This window comes from Bubalus bubalis, chromosome 11, assembly GCF_019923935.1.
Source record: "Bubalus bubalis isolate 160015118507 breed Murrah chromosome 11, NDDB_SH_1, whole genome shotgun sequence".
NCBI classification, from domain to species: Eukaryota; Metazoa; Chordata; class Mammalia; order Artiodactyla; family Bovidae; genus Bubalus; species Bubalus bubalis.
In genome coordinates this window covers 10,105,156-10,113,794 of record NC_059167.1, presented here as the reverse complement: position 1 = coordinate 10,113,794, position 8,639 = coordinate 10,105,156, and the positions used below count along the sequence as shown (strand labels likewise).

The 8,639-nt window shown below is 42.1% G+C and overlaps 1 non-coding gene across 1 annotated transcript; it reads right to left on the bottom strand.

The window, feature by feature from the left end:
* Nucleotides 1–8,362: 8,362 nt before the first annotated feature.
* TRNAK-CUU lies at nt 8,363–8,435 on the bottom strand. Its single transcript has one exon. It is a non-coding gene; the product is annotated as a tRNA-Lys (tRNA).
* Nucleotides 8,436–8,639: the final 204 nt, after the last annotated feature.

Genomic DNA, 8,639 nt, shown 5'->3' with positions numbered 1-8,639 from the left:
AACTGTGGTGTCATGTGCGTATCTGAGGTTATTGATATTTCTCCCAGAAATCTTGATTCCAGCTTGTGCTTCATCTGGCCCAGCATTTCGCATGATGCATTCTGCATATAGGTTAAATAAGCAGGGTGACAATATATAGCCTTAGCACACTCCTTTCCTGATTTGGAACTAATCTATTGTTCCATGTCCAGTTCTAACTGTTGCTTCCTGACCTGCATACGTATTTCTCAGGAGGCAGGTCAGGTGGTCTGGTATTCCCATCTCTTGAAGAATGTTCCGCAGTTTGTTGTGATCCACACAGTCAAAGGCTTTGGCATAGTCAACAAAGCAGAAGTAGATATTTTTCTGGACCTCTTTTTCTATTTTGATGATCCAATGAAGAGATCCAAGAGAAAGGCACTGAACCACAATTATGATGAGTGTAGTTAATTCTCTAATCCTTGGTTCTACTGTCTTCTTTGCTTTGGTTGTTTTTCCTTCTTATTCCAATTTTCTCCTTTACTGCTTTCTATAAATATTTAGACTTGTGTACATGTCACATTCATATATCCATTCAGTAAGAATACATGGGCTATTTTGATAGATAGCATTTAGTCTCAGCTGATTTTCTTGTAGAACGGGAGTGGAAAAACACTTCAGTCTCAAGAAACAAAGTTTGTTAGCCAACTTGCACAGTTTGCATATCTAATGGCAATGAAGAAAGACAGATCTTCATGTCAACACGCTTTTCTGCCACCTCTTCAATGACTGAAACGTCTGCAGTCAATTATGTGACACAACATTGTCTAACTGATGGACTGTATGTGTATGTGAAGCTATTATAATAGATTAGCTCCTATTAAGATAAAACCACTGTGTGGAAAACTCGCTGCCTGCCAAATGCAGGCTTCTACCAAACCATTTGATCAATGTTATAGAATTTCTAAGTGTTTACACTCAGAAAAGTGACTGTAGAAAATAGCAGCCTCACATTCAGCACATTTGCCCTTTCTCCTCCTTGCTTCAAGCACATCTGCTGATTTCATGGTTTGACACTTTTTTTTTTTTAAAGTCTTGTTAGTGCTGTTGAGTCTGTTGGATCCCATTCAGCCTCCTAGCCTTACAGACTAAGTCAACCAAGTTCAGATCAGACTCTGCTAATCTCAGATGACAGCTTCTTATTTATTTATTTTTCTATGTTTTATTTTTTTGGCTGTGCTAGGTTTTTGTTGCTGCGTGTGGATCGTCTCTAGTTGCGGCAAGCAGGGGCCACTCTCTAGTTGTAGTATGTGGGCTGCTTATTGTGGTAGCTTCTCCTGTTGTGGAGCGTGGGCTCCAGGGCAAGTGGACACAGCAGTTGCGGTGCCCGGTTTAGTTGCCCCACAGTATATGATATCTTCTTGGACCAGGGATCAAACCCATACCCCCTTCATTGCAAGGAGGGTTCTTGACTACTGGACCACTGGACCACTGGAGAAGTCCAGATGACATCATCTGAAAATTCTTTTTTAACTCTAAACTTAATAGCTACGCATTTAATTATGAGGTTCAGTGTTCTAATCATCTATTCATTGTGTAAAAGAAAGTGAAAGTGTTAGTGACTCAGTCGGGTCTGCCTCTTTGTGACCCCATGGATTGTAGCCTGCCAGGCTTTTCTGTCCATGGAATTCTCTGGGCAAGATTACTGGAGTGGGTAGCCATCACTTCGTCCAGGGGATCTTCCTGACCCAGGGAGTGAACCTGGGTCTCTGCATTGTAGGCAGATTCTTTGAGCCGCCACAACTCACCCCCAAATTTTGTAGCTTAAAACAGTAACAACATATTATTTTTCTTACATGTCTGTAATTTGGTTGGGAATATGTAAGGGCAGTCATTTCTACCCCACTCAGCATCAGCTAAGGCAGCTCAAAGACTGGGGACTGGAGTCATCTGAAGACTTGTTGACTCATATACTTGGCAGCTGATGCTTGCTGTTAGCTGGAACTTTAGCTGTAACTGCTGGCTGGAACATCTCTATGTGGCATTTTCATGTGTCCTGAGCCTTCTTACAATATGATGGCTGGGTTCCCAGGGCAAGCATCTAGATGGAGAGAGCCAGGAGGAAGCTATACTGCTTTTATGGGCTAATCATGTGAGTCATGTGGAATCCCTCTTCCCCTGTTCTATTTGTCAAGGAAATCACAAAGGTCTGCCTAATTCAAGGGAAAGGAAAAATTGATAGAGGTGTGGTGAGGTGCTGGAAGAGCAAGTGGGACTGGAAATATTGCTGTGGCTGTTTTTGCAAAATATAATCTGCCACATTTGCGTTATAACAAGTGCATATATTCATTTTTTAAAAAATTTGTTTATTCATTTATTTTTGGCTGTGCTAGGTCTTCGTTGCTGTGCACAGGCTTTCTTTAGTTGCAGCAAGGGGGAGCTACTGTCTAGTTTCGGTGTGGGGACTTCTCATTGTTATGGCTTCTCTTGTTGTGGAGCACAGGCTCTGGAGTGTGTGGGCTCAACACGCAGGCTCAGTAGTTGTGGTCCACGGGCTTAGTTGCCCCGCGGCATGTGGATTCTTCCTGGACCAGGGATCAAACCTGTGTCCCCTGCATTGGCCGGTGGTTTTTTAACCACTGGGCCAGAAAGTAAGTCTGACAAGTGCTCATATTTGAATGGAACTGCTGTGGAATAGATGTGCTAATATCACTGTTTGGGAACTCATCCGCCTCATCAATAATTTAAAGAGAAAAAAAAAGTGAGTCTATATCCCATAGTCTCTGCTTAATATCCCTCTATGCCTTATTTCATTTAATCTCCATCATTACAGATGAAGAGACTGAGGTAGATGGAGTTTAAGTTACTTACATAAGCTCTCAAAGCAGGCAAACGTGCCAAGGCTAGTGGATTTCAGAATCAAGTCTGTCCAGTTCCAAAGGTCATGTCTTCTGCTACCCTGTAGTGTTCCACACATAAAACCCTTGTTCTCCTGTTTTAGTTTTATTTTTTGTTGTTGGACAAGGGCGAAATTCAGATGAGGTTTCAGGTGGTCCTTAAAAGGGAGGAGAATTGCCAAATGGTTTACCTCCTGAAATGATTCTCTATCTAAAATTGGTCTTTGAAAATCAGTCAACAAGAGTTGATAGTTAATATCCAGTGTTTTTTTTCCTCTTGCACTAGAGAAAGCAAAGCAGAATGATAGCCTGGCTGTTATTGGGAGCTAAGGATTAGGGGAAATGCTGAAGCATGTCTCTGATTAATAGCTAATGGCATGTACGACCACAGTGTGACTATATAATTATGAGGCAGTTCTCCAGGGGTTAATGATTAATAAGGGTATAAAATGTCCTTAGAGTTAGATATGAGGACATGGAAGAGTAGATCAAAGCTGGCCAGGGGTCTGGACTAAAAAGGAGTCAAGGAGATGCGTTTCTGTGTTTGTGGGCCAGGCCCATGTAAGAGAATGGAGTGTCTTTCTGGGACTTCCTTGATGGTCCAGTGGTTAAGAATCCATCTTGCAAGGCAGAGGACGTGGGTTTGATCCCTGGTTGGGGAGCTAAGATCTGACATACTGCAGAGCAGCTAAGCCTGTACACCACAACTACTGAACCTGTGTGCTCTGGAGCCCATGCGCCACACCAGAAGATCCGCAACTAAGATCTGGCACAGCCAAATAAATAAATAAATCTTTTAAAAAAGATTTGTCCCCGGATTTGGTTCTTCTACCAAATTTATGTGTCAGGCCTGCCTGCCAGATTGCCAACAGTTTTAAAGAGAAGCCTTTGTGAAGGCTCTCTGCCTACACAAGGTTACCCTTTAATGACTGCTTACCCCATTCATTCAGTAAAAACAAACAGCAAAACCCAAAATGTAGTTAACTTGATCCACTATTTTTTTTTTTTAACATATTTGGCCCTGACTTGATCCAACCATCTGCGTTATGGCATCATGTGAATATAACCTTATAAGGATTCACCTCCTGTCCTCTGCCTTTCCCCCCTTCACAATTAGCTGTAGAGAAATCTATGGTTTTTCAGGAAAGTTACTATAGGAATTTTTATTTTTTGTTAACAGTGGGGTAGCTATTAAAAGACCCATCTGGGTCTGGTTGACAAAAATTTTGCCTTGCTGTCTACAACACCACACTGCCTTACTACAAATGGTCTCCCAAAGACAATTTGTAGGTCATAGCTGTGAGATTTCTCTTTTTTGTGTGCCAGTAACAATTTCAGTTGCTTCCAGCTCAACATCTGGAAGCACATTTGGCTTCATAGTTGGAAAATAAATTAGCATCCCAGATCATGAACGAGGGACTGACCTTGTACTGGACAGCAGCAACCGTGCCTTCCGCTGATAGACTAGTCTTCCTCGGCTACGGGGAAAAGAGCTGGAAAGCATCTCTTTTCTGGCATTAGTGCCGTCTCTCAGAAGAGCCTGAGTCTGCTCACAGTAAACTGGACATTTGCCCGAGGACATGGAGCAAAAGATGACACTAATTGAAAGTTGGCATCCTGGAAAACATTGTCGGAGTCATCTCCTGCAGGAAGACAACCCTTACCTGTGCCAGCACTGAACCCTGGGCTCCATGGACCTGCCTGTGTCTGCTCACACCTGTTCCAACATGGATGCCAAGAAATGGGGGATCAGGAGGAAGCAGACACACAGAGCCTTTGGGAAGCTGCAGAAGTCATTGGGCCCTTTGAAAGTCCTCTGGAACTATAATAGATTGGACAAGGAGGGTATGCCCTATGTAGATGTACTTGGCTGTGGTCATGAGCATTGAGAATCCCATATCAAGCACCAATCTGAACAGACTGAACAGTGAAGGGAAAAAAAGACATAAGAAACCAGAAACAGACACAGTGAAACAGAAGGTCTACCTTACCAGTAAGTTTTATTTTTATTGCAACATTTTATTTTTCAACTAGGGGTGATATACAAATATGGAGGTAGAAATGTATTGCATTAATATAAATAAATAGGCTTGTACACACTAGTATCTTCTGCTATTTAATGGCTTGGGGCAGATTATAAGTCAGATTACGGCCCAAAAAATATAAGTTGTATGCACATATAAAACCTGATATCACAATTAGCATAAAGTGAAAGTTGCTCAGCTATGTTCGACTCTTTGGGAGCCCATGGACTATACAGTCCATGGAATTGTCCATGGCCAGAGTACTGGACTGGGCCGCCATTCCCTTCTCCAGGGGATCTTCCCAACTCAGGGATCAAACCCAGGTCTCCCACATTACAGGCAGATTCTTTACCAGCTGAGCCACCAGGGAAGCCCAAGAATACTGGAGTGGGTAGCGTATCCCTTCTCCAATGGGTAACCACATTCTCCTGCATTGCAGGCGGATTCTTTACCAGCTGAACTACCAGGGAAGCCTAATTAGCGTAAAAGAGGGTGTTAATCCTAACTGTGAAATATAAAGTGATCACACTTTGTGATCAAACTTCTCTTATTTTATTCATCTCCTTACCTTTCTCTCATCAAGGGATCCCAAGATCCCTTTTAGTTACATGGGAATGCATCAGATGAAGAAACAAGGAATAGATACAGATGAGTCTTTGTAGCCAGGAGAGATACCACTTCTTTGCCAGTATGGCATGGTAATTCCTTTTGTTACTATTCATTTAGTTTCACAGAAGTTTATTAGGATCCTGTCTGTAGTCTGCTAAGCACTTGGGATACAAAATATTTAGGCCCCTTTTAGCTCTTGTCCTGATTATTGCACTTGTCTCTTAGTTAGGGATCTTGCTTTGGGTCTCATCACTTTACCATTACACTTTCTCCCAACTTGCTCTTCAAATTCTAGATTAAGTCATCATGCTAAAATATAAATTCCATTACTTTAGTTCCATGAGTAAAATTCTTTAGTGGTCATCAGTTGCCTCATGATACAGTCCTAGCTCCTTGGCAGGACACCTAAGATTCTAATGACTACAGTCTGCTGTCTGGCCACCACTCAGCAGCCTCTGAGCACAGTTAAACAGAACTACTTGGAATTACTGGAAAGCCCCTTGTGCTTTCTTATCGTTAGATCTTTGCAAAAAGTGCTCTCTCAACCTGGATTGCCTTCTGCCTCTCTGCATGTGGTCAGTGCCTACACACCTTTCCTGCCTTCATAGAAATAAACCACCTCCTTTGGGGAGCTTCCCATATCTTTCCTTCTACGCTGCTGCAGCGCCCATCAGCTTAATCAAGCAACCATCTCTTGTTAAATAATGATTTATTTTATCGCTCACTGGTACATTTATCACTCCTTTACGTCTCTCTAGAGTAGTTAAGTCTTTGATTAAAATATGATAAATCTGTACACTCCTGCTCTTTGTTTTCTCAGTGTCTTGTACACACACCATCAATTTTGCAGCTGTGTGCATATTCTCATACTTATTTAGCACTTACTGTGGCCAAGAATAGTTTTTCACTTATTGTTATTTAATCTTCAAAACAATTCAAGGTAGTAGTTATTACTGCCATCATCTCATTTTTGGCTACATTTAATTAGTTTCCCCAGGTGTTTAGAATAGCAGATTCTATGACTTAAATCCCGATCTCTAAGACATCAGAACCTATTTGACTCTCTCTTAAGACACAGTATAATAAGTTCCATTTCTCTGTCTCTCCTCATTTAATTCTAAACCGTCTGAAGTTAGGAATTATGTTTTAATCAGAGTTACATTTCTACAGTGGTGGCTTCCCTGGTGGCTCAGATGGTAAAGAATCCGCCTGCAATGCAGGAGACATGGGTTCCATCCCTGGGTTGGGAAGATCCCCTGGAGAAGGGAATGGCAACCCACTCCAGTGCTCTTGCATGGAGAATTCCATGGACAGAGGAGCCTGGCAGGTTACAGTCCATGGGGTAACAAGAGTTGGACATGACTGAGTGGCTAATGCACAGCTCCAGTACAGGCTTCCCAGGCGCTAGTGGTAAAGAACCCACCTGCCAATGCAGGCTATATAAGAGATGCAGGTTTGATCCCTGGGTGGGGAAGGTCCTCTGGAGGAGGGTATGGCAACCCACTCCAGTGTTCTTGCCTAGAGAATCCTATGGACAGAGGAGCCTGGTGGGCTGCAGTCCATGGGGTCGTAAAGAGTTAGACATGACTGAGGTGACTTCGCACATATGCACAGCTCCAGGGCATAGTACAATGTCTTTTGTGGAACTCATTTTGAGGACACAGAGATAGGGTGGGAAGGCCTTTGCTCCTAGCCTTAAGTTGCTCACAGAACTGGAGGGCAGATCCCTAAAGTGCTAATTTTGATATAAAGAGATAAATGGACTGTTATATGTAGGCATAGACTAGTATGAAAGTGAGGAGGAGAGATATAGAGCCCATGCTTCAAGTGCCTGGTCTCCTCAAAGAGGTAATGCTTGAATTGAATATAAACACACTTAACTTCTTAGAAGCACTTCCACTAAACGTGTTTCTAGGGAGAAAGTCAAGTACTATACTAGTCTTCATGACACAAAATTAAAGATAACCTGCAGTCATATTTTTGAAACATATAGCATGTGGCAGAAGAGGTGTGGAGTTATTGGTTATATTTTGTAAAAAAAATAAAACAATGTTATAAAGCCAATTTACCATTGTTAAATTGCTGTTAAAAGTGGTAATGTGTTAAAGTCAAGGGTTAGATTTAAAATTTTTGACTTGGCATTTTTCATGTGACAAGTGATTGTTGGAATCTTGTTGAATAAAAACTCTGTCTTCAAGTACTGTGAACTTGAACCTCTTACCTCAATTTTGTCAAAACTTTGAAGTACATAGAAACATTACCATTTCTATAATAGCCAGGCTAAAAAGTCTGTTTAGAAACTACCTTCATAACCTCTTGTCCTCATTCTTTTCATCTTTACAAAGCAGAGGCTGGGTTGAAGACTCCTGAAGGATCTTTCTAGCTCTTGCAGAACTCTGATCCTCAGTTTTGTCAATTATTTATTCTGAACACATAGTAAAGTGTCCACTGTTTTAATAAACACAGATAATCATATTATGAAAAGAAAAGTGGTATTATAGATCAGGTGTTTACAACTTTGAGTTAAACTTCAAGCACTTCTAGAAAGTGAAAGTCACTCAGTAGTATCTGACTCTTTGCAAACCCATGGACTGTATAGTCTGTGGAATTCTCTAGGCCAGAATACTGGAGTGGGTAGCCTTTCCCTTTCTTCAGGGGATCTTCCCAACCCAGGGATTGAACCCAGGTCTCCCACATTGCAAGCAGATTCTTTACCAGCTGAGCTACCAGGGAAGCCCAAGAATATTGGAATGGGTAGCCTATCGCTTCTCCAGGGGATCTTCCAATCCAGAAATTGAATGCAGGTCTCCTGCCTTGCAAGTGGATTCTTTACCAGCTGAGCTACAAGGGAAGCCCAAAATGTTCAAGAGCAACTGCCCAACGTGGGCCTTGAACCCCCAGCCCTGGAATTAAGAGTCCCATGCTCTACCGACTGAGCTAGCCAGGCAGTCAAGCATTTCTCATCTGAATTCAAAAGAGCTTCTGAATTTCCTATATGACTCAGGGAACTCAAATCAGGACTCTGTGACAACCTAGAAATGTGGGATGGGATGGGAGGTTTAAGACTGAGGGGACATATGTATACCTGCGGCTGATATGTGTTGATGTATGACACAAACAAACACAATATTATAAAGCAATTATCCTTCAG